The sequence below is a fragment of the Rhinatrema bivittatum genome, chromosome 5 (assembly GCF_901001135.1).
Source record: "Rhinatrema bivittatum chromosome 5, aRhiBiv1.1, whole genome shotgun sequence".
Lineage (NCBI taxonomy): Eukaryota > Metazoa > Chordata > Amphibia > Gymnophiona > Rhinatrematidae > Rhinatrema > Rhinatrema bivittatum.
Genome location: NC_042619.1, coordinates 92,622,468 through 92,637,736, shown reverse-complemented (window position 1 = coordinate 92,637,736; position 15,269 = coordinate 92,622,468).

Here is a 15,269-nt window from a genome sequence, read left to right as displayed (position 1 = left end):
CAAGCTGTGACGAAGGCATGGCAGCCGAAGCCATACTCCAGCACCAATGAAAATGTAATGCCAGTGGCAGCTGCAGACTTTACCTACACCTAAATCTGGGTCTGCCCATTGTGTAATTTGCAAATTTCACTGGTCTCCTCCAAAGTTTGAGGAAAGCATTTCGCTCCAAAAAGAAGCAGTATAAGTAAAACAGTGTTGGAATAAAGTAATGTGGTTACCATTGTTAGAGCTCTGGGAGATGTAGAAATAAAGATCAACAAACAAGTTATAGGTATCACCTTTATTTCCACAAAACAATATTTTAAATCATTCTATTAATACCTACAGCAAGTCATTAATATCCCAGATTTCTTCTGATGTATATTTTACTCCTGCTGAGATGCTTAGTATGAAGTTTTGGGGTTGTTTTTTTTTTTTTTTGGATGGGGAGGGAACAACTTCTAGGCCTTGTACGGGGTGGACACCACGTTTACACATAGGGCCATATTTTGTGGCTCTTACCTGCATCAGGACCTTATCAGGGAGTGGGGGGAGGAGTTAGTCCCTTTAAGAGCTCTGGTCAGCACACTGCCCAGCAGAGAACTGCAGCACTCTGGCTCCAACTTGACTGTAGGATCCCCCTCCCCTCCCCTGATCCCCTTATTCTCTCCAGCCCAGACTCCAGAATACCACCCCCACCACCTCTAAAGCTTCCTTCCATCTTCCCTCCCTCCTCAGCCCTCTTTTCTTCCGCAGGGCAGAAGCTGGCTCCCCTTCTGATGCATAGCCATGGCGGCTGACTCCATCTTCTCCTGCGTGACTGCCTCTCTAAGTGCCAGCTTGACGAGCTGGCATGCATAAAGGGCCATCGATAATGGCATCAGGCACGAGGTTGTTGGTGGGTCAGAGATAATGGAGATCAGCAAAGAAGTAGATTGGCCACAAAAAAAAGGTTTGCGGTGATGGGTGTTTGGCCAAGAGGTCATAGTTTGCATATTCCTGGCCCTATTTCTCTTCCAGGTCGATCAGAAGCAATGCTGGGATTCTGGCCTGTGGGCCTTCATTTGCTGTTATCTGGGGAGATTCTCGAAATAGACCTTCTCTCTGTTTCTAGTTCTGGTCATTGCATCAACAGTCCTGAGAAGGAGAGCAACGCACCAGGGCTCCTTCTGGAACCCTATATCGTGGGCTTTAAATTCAGCCACCAGGTGTCTCCCTTATTGATGACCACAGTTTCCTTCCTCCACCCCAGCATCCTCAGACTCCACTGCCATGAAGATGAGGCTGCCTAAACCAAGGCACTGCTGAGCTAATGCCGGTCACGACCCCCTGAGGTATCGCAGATAGACATGCAAAGAATGAAATAGGCATGAGCAACTGAAATGCAGACTTGGAGAGGGAGGGTTAAAAAACATTTAATTTTTATTTAATTTTGGAGTTTTAGACCACCTTTCCAAAAACTGTTCAAGGCAGCTTGGGAACCAAAATAAAGGTTCAGCTCTTTAATTAAAAAGAAAAGTTTAAAAAAATTATTCTATATCAAACAATGCACTAAGAGCAAAAAAGAAACAACATGTAAAATTAAGACAAAGATGAAACCGTAAGACCAAAAAAACAGGCACTTTCTTCTTCTGAACATTCTAAATAGTACTAATGTTTCAAACTACTGGTGATCTCTAAAATTTGCTATTAGTAATGACAGCAGTAGCAGTATTATGCTGTTATAATCTGTCAGTTATAACAGGGGTGCTCATCATCCCTTTGTCTTCCATCTGAGGCATCAGGAAAATGATTCTTCTGCTCTTCACCCTGACCAGATATAAAACTAGGGTCACCAACTGCCCAGTTTTGAACCAGACAGCCTGGTTTTACAGCCTGTTGTATAGTGTCTGGTTACAACAGTAACCGAACACTGAAAATCCCGGTTAAGCAAGGCCTGATCAATCAGTGGTAGTGGGGTTGCACCAATTGCTGCTTGCTGTTTCTTTTTGGCGACTGACAGAGCTGCAGAAGAGAGGGGACTGTTTTTCCTGCTGCAGCTAGGAACTTTTCTATTTTTTTCTCTCTACTCAGCCTCCCTCACTTATCAATCCTCCTTGCTTGCTTGAAGGGCCCTCTGGCCTGCTATGTTTCCTTCCCTTCCATCCCCTCCCTCAGGTTGGTCATCCTAGGCAGCTACTGCGCTGCCTGTCCTCACTGAGATCAGTTCTTCTTCTCAGCTCTGGCTCCTCCTGTGCAGTGACTCCTGGTGGCAGTGCCGGCATGCTATTGACACTTCGCTATCACGCTACTCAGTCACTGTCTAGCCTGCTGCTTCCTTTCTCTTCCGAATTCTGGGCTGGCCTGGCCATCTCTTCACATCACTCCTCTCCTAATCCATCCATCTCTGAGTCCCACGTGGACGGCGCTGCTAGTGCAGCCCTCAAAAATTAAAGTTACTGTCTACTGCATGCATCCGGTCTTAGTAAAATAAAGGTATATGTCACCTTGTGCTGCTGGCTGCTGCTACAAATGCCTACCTCTCTCCTCAGACTATCTCAGTCCTGTGGGGCCCTGTAAAGTGTGTATGAGAGAGAGAAGAGAGAGAGACAGAGGAAACGTGTATGTGTGTGTGAAAGAGAAAGGAGCATATGTGTGTGAGACAGAGAAAGAGAGAATGAGGGAGTGTGCATCTGTGTGTATCCCCTCAATCCCCTAGTTCACAATAATCTCAGGTTGACAGGTATGCAGAGTAGGAATTTTTTAAATCCTTATTAGTTTTAATTATTGGGTTTTATTTGAGAGTCTGCTGTTTTTAAATATTTATTTGTTTAGGATTTTTTTAAAATGTGTACAAGTTTTTAATTACTGGATGTCATTCATCAGCAGTTATTCATCAGCTGTTTTGAAAAAAAAATTTTTTAGTAGTTTGGTTTTACTATTCTGATTGATATTTGTTTCTTGATTGTATTGTTTTATGAGGAATGGTTTTTGTTTTTGCTTTTCCATTGTTGCACTGCATAGTTTGGCTTGTTGGGTTTACACTTCAGTTTTTGTCTATGCATTTCAATTTATATTTTATGATCTCTTTATTCTGTACTAGCGGACCCCTGCCATGCGTTGCAGTGGCTGAGTCAGATTCTTTGCCCTCCCTGCCCCTTCCCCTTGCTCATTTAGCTCAGTATCATCCTCTTCCCCCTTGGTCATTCCCCCCCCCCTTCCCCCTCCAACTCTGTCCCCTCACACACTCTCCCTCATTCTTCCTCCCCTGACAGTTACCTCCCTCCTCATTCTCCCTCCCCTCACTGTCACCTCAGTGACTCCCACCTGGTGAGGGCTGTTTTGTAACCTTTCGGAGATGGTGCACATTTTGTGCATGTGTTTGTGTGTGCCCTCCCCCTTTGCACCCCAAAGTAATCCCCACAGAAATGTTGTGTTTATATAAGCCTCCCCCCCCCAGGCCGGTGAAATAGACTAACCCACAAGAGTTGCCCCTGGCCCCCCCCCCTCCAAACATGGATGCAAGAACATCCCCAGGCCCCCCCCCCTTTGCAGGCCCGACGATACCTTTCAAAAATGGTAGTCGGTGGAGCGGGCGTTCGTTCCGGTATGGAAGTATTGGCGCCGGGCCCCTCGAGGTGGAGCAATGGGATGGGAGCGGTCGTCTCGCTCAGATAGTAAGGGCGAAGGTGCGCCGGTTGCCAGTTCAGAAAATGGCGTCGACGGGCCCTCGCCCTTACTATGTCACATGGGCTACTGCCGCTATTGGCGTTCCCAAGTGTCTTAGTAAGGGAAAGAGCCGTCGGCACCAATTTGATTGCTGGCAGCGACAGCCGTAGTGTATGCGATGTGTCCCGGAGCGGTGTTGCCCTCCCCCGCTGGAGCAGCCCGAGCTATTCTGCAGTTTTCGGTGCGTTCGGAGGTTGAGGGCAGTAAGTAGAAAAGTCATGTGCGTGAGGGGTGTGAGGAGGGTGTTTGTGTGTGAGTTCGTAGGGTGTGGGAATTGAAAACATGTGGCATGTGAGTGGCCTCCTGGTGTAGCATGCTGATATTTAGTGGGTTTTTGTGTGTTTTTGAGGGTGTGTGAAATAAGTACAATTGGCATGTTTGCGGGGGGTGTGAGGAGGGTGGATTTGTGTCTGCTCGGAGGGTGTGTGAATCTGCTCGGAGGGTGTGTGAATCTGCTCGGAAGGTGTGTGAATCGCAAACATTGGTGTGAGCGTTTGTGCAAGGTGTAAAAGCTTCCGCTTACGTCCACCAGATGTCGCTGTTTTGTGGAACCAAATTTTAAAACTTTTTACCAGCCCCCGGTGTGACATATATGTAATGTAAGTGTAGAACATCCTTGCCGTATGTGAGGTGAAACTTGTGTCCAAATTTGAACGCAATCGGTTAAGTGGTTGCTGAGATTAGCGATTTGGTACAAACTATTTAACATTTTTTTTATATAGATTAGGTGAGGGTCTGTAACCTTGCTATAGAAAGTTTACTATACTGTAATTGTAATTCAGGTTAATAATGGGGAGCAGCTGAGTGGCAGAGGTCCTCCATTGCTCCGAGAGGCTAGATGAGGGCTTTCTCCAAATTTATGCAAATGAGAGGGGTCCCCTATCCCTCCCACTCCAGTCCTCAAATGTCCAGTCCAGCTCTATGGAAAAGTTGGCAACCCTAAAATAAACTATCTGCTCCCCCTCTGTGCCCTGACCCATCAACCGCAATAAACATCAGGGCCGGCGGAAGCACTAGCGGGTCGATTCAATAAGCTCCGTGGGAGAACCGGCACTCTGAGGCGAGCGCCCGCTCTCCCGACACGCGCCCAGGCACCTCTCCTGGGCACGTGATTTAGTATTTAAATTAGGGCCCGCCCTAATAAGGAGGTACTAGGGACACTAGTGCATCCCTAGCGCCTAATTGGCGGAAGCGGCGGCTGTCAGCGGGTCTGACAACCGACGCTTAATTTTACCAGCGTCGGTTGTCGAACCCGCTAACAGCCACGGGTTCAGAAAACAGACGCCGGCAAAATTGAGCATCCATTTTCCAACCTGTGGACAGATTTTTTTTTTTTTTTTTTAAGAAGTTTTTTTTGTTTTTAAATTTTTGGGGCCTCCGACTTAATATCTCTATGATATTAAGTCTATGATAATATCTCTATGATATTAAGTCGGAGAGTGTACAGAAAAGCAGTTTTTTCTGCTTTTCTGTACACTTGCCCGGTGTCATCTGAAATTAATGCCTGCTTTCGGCAGGCATTAATTTCTAAGAGTAAAATGTGCGTTAAGAAAGCCCCCGCTTTCTTAACGCACGCATGGCGCCCTCAAGGGGGGCGCCATGACCTTAATTGCGACTTAGCGCCTCCTTGAGAACGCGACCGCGCAGTGGCTGCCGGTCATTATGCCCGACGCCATTAAACTCGGCGGTCTGCAGAGGTTTTTGTTTGTTTTTTTTACTGAAGAAGTACAGAAAAGCAGTTTTTTCTTTTACATATGCTCAGCTATTAACGCCTGCCCGTTTATTTTTTTGAATGCGGAGTGAATGAGTAATAGCCCTTACTGTCAGGTCGATCCAGTAAAGTGTGCTCCGTCGGAGCGCACTGTCACCCTGCTCTGGACGCGTGTTTTCCCTTACCCCTTATTCAGTAAGGGGAGGAAAACACGCGGCCCACCCGCGGCACCTAATAGCGCCCTCAACATGCAAATGCATGTTGATGGCCCTATTAGGTATTCCTGAGCGATCCAGTAAGTAAAATGTGCAGCCAAGCCGCACATTTTACTCTAAGAAATTAGCGCCGCCCAAAGGTCGGCGCTAATTTCTTCCGGCGCCAGGGAAGTGCACAGAAAAGCAGTAAAAACTGCTTTTCTGTGCACCCTCCGACTTAATATCATAGCGATATTAAGTTGGAGGTCCCCAAAAGTAAAAAAAAAGTAAAAAAAAAAATAAAAAAATTTTGAATTCGGCCCGCGGCTGTCGGGCCGAAAACCGGACGCTGAATTTTGCCGGCGTCCGGTTTCCGAGCCCGTGGCTGTCAGCGGGCTCGAGAACCGACGCCGGCAAAATTGAGCGTCGGCTGTCAAACCCGCTGACAGCCGCCGCTCCAGGCCAAAAGGAGGCGCTAGTGTCCCTAGCGCCTCTTTTTCCTCGTTTGCACCGCGTCGCCTAATTTAAATACTGGATCGCGCGCACCGGCGAGGGGCCGGTGCGCGCCGGGAGAGCGGGCGTTAGTCCGCTCTCCCACGGACTTTACTGGATCGAGCTGTGTATAAGGAGTAATAATAGCGCGTCAAAATGCGCGGCCAACGGGGGGCTAAACGGTGCGCTCGGCTGAGCACTGTTCTGTATCGGCCTGCTGGTAAACTAGACGTGGGCCTAGGGCGCTGACCATTAGGTGGCGTGAGCCATGCGAGTCCGCGAGCTTTGGCGCCAAAGAAGAGTGGAGATTCGGCAATCTCCACTTCCTCCTTGCCACCGTTGCCCCACATGGCCTGTACCCCCTATTGGGGGTAGCGGCTCAAGGGGCGCCTAATCCCCTTGTACCGGCCCTGATGAACATATATAATCTCCATCCACCCCTATCTTAATTTGTGTCTCTCTGATTTGACTCATCGAGGAAATGAATTCCATCCATATCCTAAACCAACAAAAAAAATTATATTTATGCATGTATTTCTTTTCAAAAGCTCTCAAGGTCTTTTTTTCCTCTTGCAGCAGGGGCAGCGCCGGCTTCCCGCACAGGGCAGCAGCTGGAATCCTTCCTCCCTCGCCCGTCTGCGCCTCCAAACATGGGCACTTCCGGCAGGAAGCAGACCCCGCAGTGACAGGTTCGTAAGTCTTTCACAGGCGTTCTGCAGTCGCTTGGAATCGGGGCCACCTTGAACTGCAGCAAACACCAGAAAGACGGAGAAAATCCAAAGCAAGGTTTTCCCCCCGCACGAGTGAAATAACAAGAGGAATATTCGTTAGCTCGGGCGGTAGTTTATTGCCGAAGCTGACATGATGCAAAGCCTCTTGCTGCGGTGGCGGCGTGCATTTGTATTACAAGTGTAAATTAGGGGGGGAGGGGTGGAAACCCCAGCAGATTCTCTGTATAGTGGTAGAAATGTGGTCAGTTTGAATAGTGACTTGTAATTGCATCCGACTTCCTTAAATTCTAGAAAAAAAGGAGCACACTCTAAATGCTGGTGTTGAGCTATATTTCCATGAACCTTCATCTTCCCGAGTTCAACGGCTGCTGCTGTGCAGCTCTATGCTTTTAAACAATTTCCCAGACTGACTCAGTTTAAAGAAACAAAAATGCAAGATCCCTTAGAATATGTAGTTTTTAAATCGAATCTGTTATAAGTAAGAAACGCCAAAACCAACTGGAGATGCAGGAAAAATGGAACCAACTAAATGACAGCTCTCGAGTTAGAAGAAAAATCCAGCTGAGCAGCTGATATGAGGATTTAACAGTGTTTTAATATATGTGTGTGCTTTTTTTTCGCAAAGAATCTGCAGTTTCCTCCTGCTCTTTTTGGATTCACAGATCACCCGGAGCTGTTGTGGGGGGGTAGCGTGAGTCTTCCTTTCTAATTACCCAGGAAATTTTTGCCTATTTTATATCCTCCAAGCTGAGCCCAGCCATGGCAGTGATGGTCTTTAACCCAGGCCACAAACTGTGTTTCCCTCTGTAATCTAACATGGACCCTGGCTCTGACCACTAGGTGTTACTCCTCAGCTGCATCACTAGCTGGGCCAGAGAGCAGAGTCCTGGTCTGAGAACTGAACCCAGGTTCTCCATATTTTATTTATTTATTTATTTATTTATTAGCTTTTTATACCGACATTCGTAGGCACATCATGCCGGTTCACATATAACTGAAGGAGGAAAATACAACAGGGTGGGGAGAGGGGAGCAGCGAGGAAGCTAAGAGGAAGGACAAAGTGGGAGAAAAAGATAGGAACGGTACCTAGCGGGAGACAAGGTACAGAGGTGAAGAAACCATCCAATAAACACTAAATATGGATGCCATTGAACAGAAACGGATAAAGAGTATCGGGCCAATACAGAAAAACCCACTGGAGAGCCAGCAAGCACCTGTTCTCCTGGGCGGTCGATTCAGAAACAAAAAATAATCATATGAGGGCCCGAGGTAAAAGGAGGCGCTAGGGACACTAGCGCGTCCCTAGCGCCTCCTTTTGACAGAAGCGGTGGCTGTCAGCAGGTTTGACAGCCGACGCTCAATTTTACCGGTGTCGGTTCTCGAACCCGCTGAGAGCCATGGGTTCGGAAAACGGACGCCGGCAAAATTGAGCGTCCGTCTTCCAATCCGTCTGCTGTGGGCAGATTTTTTTTTTTTTTTTTTTTAATTTTTTTAAATTTTTGGGGCCTCTGACTTAATATCGCTATGACATTAAGTCAGAGGGTGTACAGAAAAGCTGTTTTTTCTGCTTTTCTGTACACTTTCCCGGTGCCGGCTGAAATTAACGCCTGCCTTTGGCAGGCGTTAATTTCTAAAAATAAAATGTGTGGCTTGGCTGCACATTTTACTTTCTGTATCATGCGGGAATAACTAATGGGGCCATCAAATGCATTTGAATGTTGCGGGCCCTATTAGTTTCGGGGGGGGGAGGGGTTGGCCGCGCGTTTTCCACACGCTATTACCCCTTACTGTATAAGGGGTAAAAATAGCGCGGATTAACAGTGCGCTCGGCCTGAGCACACTTACTGCATCGGCCTGTATGCTCGGCCATGTCCTCCCCCCCCCCCAAACACACACACACACCCAGCTCCCATTACCCTCAATTTGATCCTCTGTGAGACTGCTTCATCTATCCACTTTCATCCCCCACTCTTCTTAAGTACCAGAAATTATTGTTTTGACAGTGGTTGCCCTGTGCACACATTCAGTAAGAAGTCAGTCAGTGCCTAGCCCTGGCAGCTGGATACTGAGCATGTTGTACCATAACAAGAGTGCAGTGGATAACGCCTGAAAAACTAGTCTCTCTTCTCAAACTAAACCTGTAGACCTAAAGCAGAGTTTTAATGGAAGTTGTGGATTTAGCTTGAAAGTAATGTTAGTAATGTATAAGTATTGTATAACATGTCAGTACTCTTATGAGTATTTCATAAGCAGGGCCCCTGGTTTGTTGCGATACTACCTCCACAGTCAGAGGCAAATTGTGCAGTAGTTATATCAAAAGTGGTACTGCAGCAGACCAGGGACCTTGCTTATTATATGCTCTTGAGAGCACTGACAAGTTACATATTACTAGCATTAGGAAAACCACAAGCTGGTCCACCCCAGCCTCTGCACTCCACTGATGCTTGTCCCTCCTTCTCCCCCTCAAATGAATGCCTTGGTTCTCTCATCTCTCCTGAGGCCCTTAGTATTGCTGCTTTCACTGCTCTCCTCCAGTCCCTCCCACAGGCTTTTCCCCATGCCCACCCTTGCTTATCCTGTTATTGATCTCCAATCCCGGTGGCATGGCGGGAGGGAGGCAGGGGCAAAGGGGGGGCGGGGGCAAGGGAGTGCTTGCGTGCCTTTTTTGTATTCTTTTCAGTGCACAACTGAAAACTCCAGAACCTGCTATCGAAGTAGGCCTGGATGAAAAATGTCATTAGGTCATGTGGAAGGAAACAGGAAGTGTATGCTGTCAGCAGCATACCTAAGGAGGCAGAGCAGAGGTGTGTTTAGTCCTGTGCGCATGGAGCTTCTGGGGACTAGTGTGCTGCAAAGGAGAGGCCCACCAAGGCTGCTGCTGACCCCATCTCATGGCAGCCACAGGTTGGGCCACTGGTGCACCCCAACCTGCCAGTAGCTGAAATAAAGAGGCCATGGGGCCGCTGATGTACCCTAACCCACCGGTGGCCTGAGTGAAGAGGAGCTACGGGACCCCCTTAGACTCCATGAAAAAGCAATGGAAAGACCTGGGTAAGAGGGAATGTGAGTGTGTGCGTGAGAGTTTGTATATATGATAGAGGGAGCATTTCGGTGACCTTGTGTACATGAGAGAGGGAGCTTGTGTGTATATGTTTATGAGAGTATATGTGTATGAGAGAGGAGCATGTGTGTGAAACCCTGTGCATATGAGAAATGGAGCTTGCGTGTGTGTGCGCATATGAGAGAGGGAGCGTGCATGTGTGTGAGAACCTATGCGTATATAGGGAGCTTGCATGTATGTGAGCCTGTGCATAAGAGAAAAAGGGAGCCTGTATTTGTGTGAGAGAAGCTGTCGTTAAGAGAGAAGGAGGGTTTTTGAGAGCCTGCGTGCGTATGAGAGATAGAGAGCTAGTCACTAGATTCCTAGTGGTGGGCCAAATGATGACCTGCCAACAGGAGAAGACGAGGACTACTGGAGGGAAGAGGGAATCATATGATGGGTTGTGACTGAGGAAGGGGTATGAGTGAGGTAAGGAAAGAGGAGAAGGGTGGTGAGGGTGATAAGTGACTGAGAGTGAAGGAAAGGGTGTGAATTTCTGGGAAGGAAAAGAGGTTGAGTGACAGTGAAGGGGAGGTGGGTGAGTGACAGAGGTGAGTGAAGGGGAGAGAAGGGGCATTGAGGAAGGGGAAGATTGGAGTGAGGAGAAGTGTGTGTGTGTGTGTAAGTAATAGAGGAGAAAGTTTATGTGCCCTTCTTTCCACTAATCCAGGACAATCTCAGGGTAACTAGAAATTAAGTTTCCAGTATGGAGAGGGGAACAGTTTTTATCCTTTTTTTTTTTTTATTAGTATGGTTTACTATTATGAGGGGTTTATATTTCGTGATTTAGTTTTATGAGGACTGGTGATGTTTTTGGAGGGTTTGGGTTTTTTCTGTATTATTGCATATGAGTGGATGAGCGGTCTGGGGGAGGGGAGAGAGGCTGGGGGGGTATGACTGTTTGGGACTGAGAGGGGAGAGAGGGCTGGGGAGCAAGATTGCTGGGGTGTGGAAGGGTAGGAGTGTGAGATTGCTACTGCTTCTGTTTCTCTGAGATGGGAAGTGGGAGAATTTGATTTTCTCTGTGCATCTGAATATTTCTACATGATTTCTTTGGTGGTATACTGCAGGCAAAGTCTGGCTTTTTGGGGTTTCCAGTTCAGCTTTTGTCTCCATATTTCTCTTTCTAATTTGTTGTCAATTATTCTGTATTGTGTGTGGGGATAGGCAGTGTGATTTGTGCAGGTCTGGAAAAAAGGACAAATGTGAAATAGTTTTTCCTTTCTTTTTCTCCTGATGATCAGAAGTGGAAAAATTGGAAATTTTGGAAGAATTTATACATTTTTCAGCACAGTCCTTGACTCTTGGTCTTGTTCATTATCGGAGAATGTTTTGTTTGTTTGCAGTACCACGGAGGGAAGGGGCAATCTTGGCAGCCTGTCTGCAGGCAGGGAAGCTTTTGCCCCATAGACTGTTCACAACAGTCTGTCAGTTCATTTCTTTTCTGGGATTTCTGTTAGTGTAAATTTCTTGCCCTTAAGCATTTCTATAAGGATTGGTGGGGTGGGCCCCTGCTTGGGGATGCAACACAAATGTATTGGACCCCTGGTGCCGGAGGCCCTCGGTGCGCCTTTGTCCAATCCCCCACCTTCCTCTGATGTTGCTGCCCCCTTCCAGTCATCCATCATCCACTCTTCCCACCCTCGCCATTTTCTTCAGTCTATGCTCGCTCTCTCTGATCTCCAGATTTTGCCTTTCATGCTGCTCGCTGTCTCTGTTTATCTGCAAGTTTCCCCCCCCCCCCCCCCAGCACCATGTCTGCTCTCTTCCAGCCCTCTTTCTCTGCTATTTTCTGGGTCCTTTCCCCTCTCCCCACTGCCACGGGCTTTTTCTGTTTTCCTGCAATCTTCTATCCCACCCCCACTGCCGCTCTTCTCCAGTCTCCTCCCCCACACAGCGCTTGCACCTCTGCTTTGCCCCCCCCCCCCCCCCCCCGCCAGTGGGTGCAGGACTCACAGTAAAGGGGGGGGTGGAGGAAGTAGCAGCCAGAGGCTGGGAGGAGAAGTTGTGCAGGTAAAGTGGGAGAGGTTAAAAAAAAAAAAAAAAAAAGGGAGAATAAGGAGTGGAGGAGGATTGGAGAGAAAAAATAGGGAAGGGTGTAGGGATGTGCAGAGCAAAATTTTATGTTCATATTTTTTATGTCCGAAAGGGGGTCCCACTTGCGGCCAATATGGACATAAAAAAAATCCAGTGAGTTGGGTCTATGTACATATGTGCAAAAAAAAAAATTAAACCCCCTCACCCTCCTTAATCCCCCCCCCCAGACTTACCACAACTCCCTGGTGATCGAGCGAGGAGTGAGGACGTCATTTCTGCAATCCTTGGCGAGAAGCATGTGACGTCGGTGGCACGTCGAGTGACGCGGCGTCACGTGATTCCCGGCTCGTTCGCCGGACAGCTCGTTCGGCCCAAAAAGAACTTTTGGCCAGCTTGGGGGGGCCTCTGACCCCCTCAAGCTGGCCAAAAGTTCTTTTTGGGCCGAACGAGCCGTCCGCGCGCGAACTTGCCGGGAATCACGTGACGTCGGCGTCACGTGATTCCCGGCTTGTTCGCGCCGAACGAGCCGTCCGGCGCGAACTTGCGGGAATCACGTGACGTCGCGTCTGAGTGACGCGGCGCCACGTGATTCCCGGCTTGTTCACGCCGGATGGCGTGAACGAGCCGGGAATCACGTGGCCCCCAAGCTGGCCAAAAGTTCTTTTTGGGCCGAACGAGCCGTCCGGCGCGAACGAGCCGGGAATCACGTGACGCCGGCGTCACTCGACGTGCCGCCGACGTCACATGCTTCTCACCAAGGATTGCAGAAATGGCGTCCTCACTCCTCGCTCCATCACCAGGGATTGTGGTAAGTCGGGGGGGGGGGGGATTAAGGAGGGTGAGGGGGTTTATATTTTATTTTGGCTCAACAATCGCGATTTCCCACATATCGAACATATCTATGTTCGATATGTGGGAAATCCGATCGTTTATGTCGAATCAATTTTTTAAGTAAAAAAAAAATATGAGTTGCGTTTTACTAATGCGGTCAATCCGAATGCACACCCTAGAAGGGTGGAAAAGAAGGATGAGAGAGAGACAAGCTGAGAGATGGTGTGAAGGAAGGCAAGGGGGAGAGGCCAGAGGAGAGAAAAACGGATGAGGTAACAAAGATTATATGAATGGAGCAGGGAAAGAGTGGGGACAGAAGGGGAGGGAAGTAAGGGGTGACTGGAAAGCAGAGGCATGTGAGAGGAAAAGAAGCAACTCTAGGAGAGAGACTTCCAAGAAACAGTAGAATATGAGAGGTTTTAAAGAATAAAGAACAAAAAAGAAAAGTAAAACAAACACCAAATAAGTAACCTAAAATAGACAAAGGAACGAATGCAAGCAAAAGTTGGAAAGCTGTTATATTTTTAATGCTTTTCAAAACATGTGAAAACAAAAAAGTGCTTGGTGGAAGACTTAGTATGTCCCGCTGTCCATTCATTCATCCAACTGGGAGCGTGATAACATCCCCTAACCTACACCAATCAGGTCGTCTTCACCATGGACCTTATACAGTACTCTGTCGACAATGATCAGAATCTCATGAGAAGTGGGGGAAGAGGGAGTATTACGGATAGGAGGAGAAGGGATTTGGAAAGGCAAGTAAATTAATATAAACTCTAAATCTAGAATGAGGAAGGTTATGCGATTTGTGGAGTGGATGGGAAAGGAAGGAAAGTGTCTCTGTCCTAGCTCCGGCCTTGCTGTCCCTCACATCCTACCCCAGCTCCTGCTCTCCCACCATCCTCTTTTTCTCTCTTCCTTTCCTCAGCTAACTTTGCACCAGTCAGACCTCTCATCCCTCCACCCACTCTTGATGCCAATACTTTCTTTCACTCATCCCTCCCCCCATGCACTGAGCTCCTCCTCACTCTCACCCCACAGATCTTCTCACAACATACACGATCCTTGCACCGATCTCCTCTCTCACACGCATACCCACTCCTGGCAGTGATTCCCTTTTTCTTTGACACACACGCAAACATGTTCCCACCCCTTCTCTATCACATATACACCACACATATACACAATCCTGTCTCTCACCTTCTTCCCAACTGTTTTTAAGCCCTTGTGAATATCTTAGTACCTTAAACATGGACCGTTCCATCAACCTCTGAACAGAGCAGATATCTTGATATTTGCACATTTACCTGCTTGTAAAAGTGTCACTTTAGTTTTGGTTGTCATTCCTTGAAATGCAGCTTTTTTTAGCATTCTTTGGGGCCAATGTAATAAGGTGCGCTGAAGCTGCCGCAGGTTTGTGCGTGGCTAATGCACATTTTCCCATGCAAAGCCCTATATGGGTATGTAATAAGGGTTATGTACGTGTGGGAAAAAACATGTACAAACGCGCTGACCTGTTTTGTTTTTTTCTGCGCGATTGCATGCTAATGGCATGCAAAGGAAGCATTTACTATTCACGGGCAATGCAAGGAGCCGTGCTAGAAGATAGAAATGCTAGTGCGGGTTAATGCAGGTTTTTTAGTGCCACGGTCAAGGCACGAGTTAAGTGACAGCGCCAACTCGAGGGCCATTTTATTCCATTGCTTGCCTTGCTGTAGTGTGCTTGTATGTCTGTGCAACTTTGATGTTATTTCTATGGAGATTTCTGATTGAGAAAAGCTGTTCCTGATGCTGTGGTATATCCTGTGGCTTCACCAAAGGATGACGGCAGCGGAAGTGGTGGTAGGTGACAGAGGTCATGGTTGCGGTGTGAATTATCACCCATTAATATTTTGCCATGTTTTCTGCAGCCCAGAGTTATTAGTAAATATTTGCATTCCTATTCCAGGGTCATAATTTTGCTAAAAAGGGAGACCCAGGCCCTCGCCACATTTGCTTTATGCACGCGTTTGTGCGTGGATTAGGTGCGTATTTAGTCACTTATTACATAGCGCCTTACTGTGCATCTGTATGCATGTTTCTTCATGAATGCGCAGATTTGTGTGTACAAATCATTTGCATATTTTTTATTTTTTTTTTACATTCTGTGGAGGCACCAGCTTCAGCCACGCGCGGTGATCAAAACCTGTGCTCACAACACAACTTCCGCCTGTTTCACTTCAGGTCTTATTACATCGGCCTCTTTGAATGGATGACCAGACCAAGGTGTTAGATCAGGCTTATATCTCTACCCACATAAAAGCTTTCACACTCAGCATCTGAAATGCATGATAGATCTTTGTCCTGCACAGGTAGCCTACCTAGCAATAATCTTAAAAAAAAACCAAAACACTTATTACCATTTGCACGTCAATTGGTGAAAACTCAAAGGCACCTGCTAGCCAGTCATGGAGTCTCCTATGCACTGAAAAGCAGAATTCTGAACT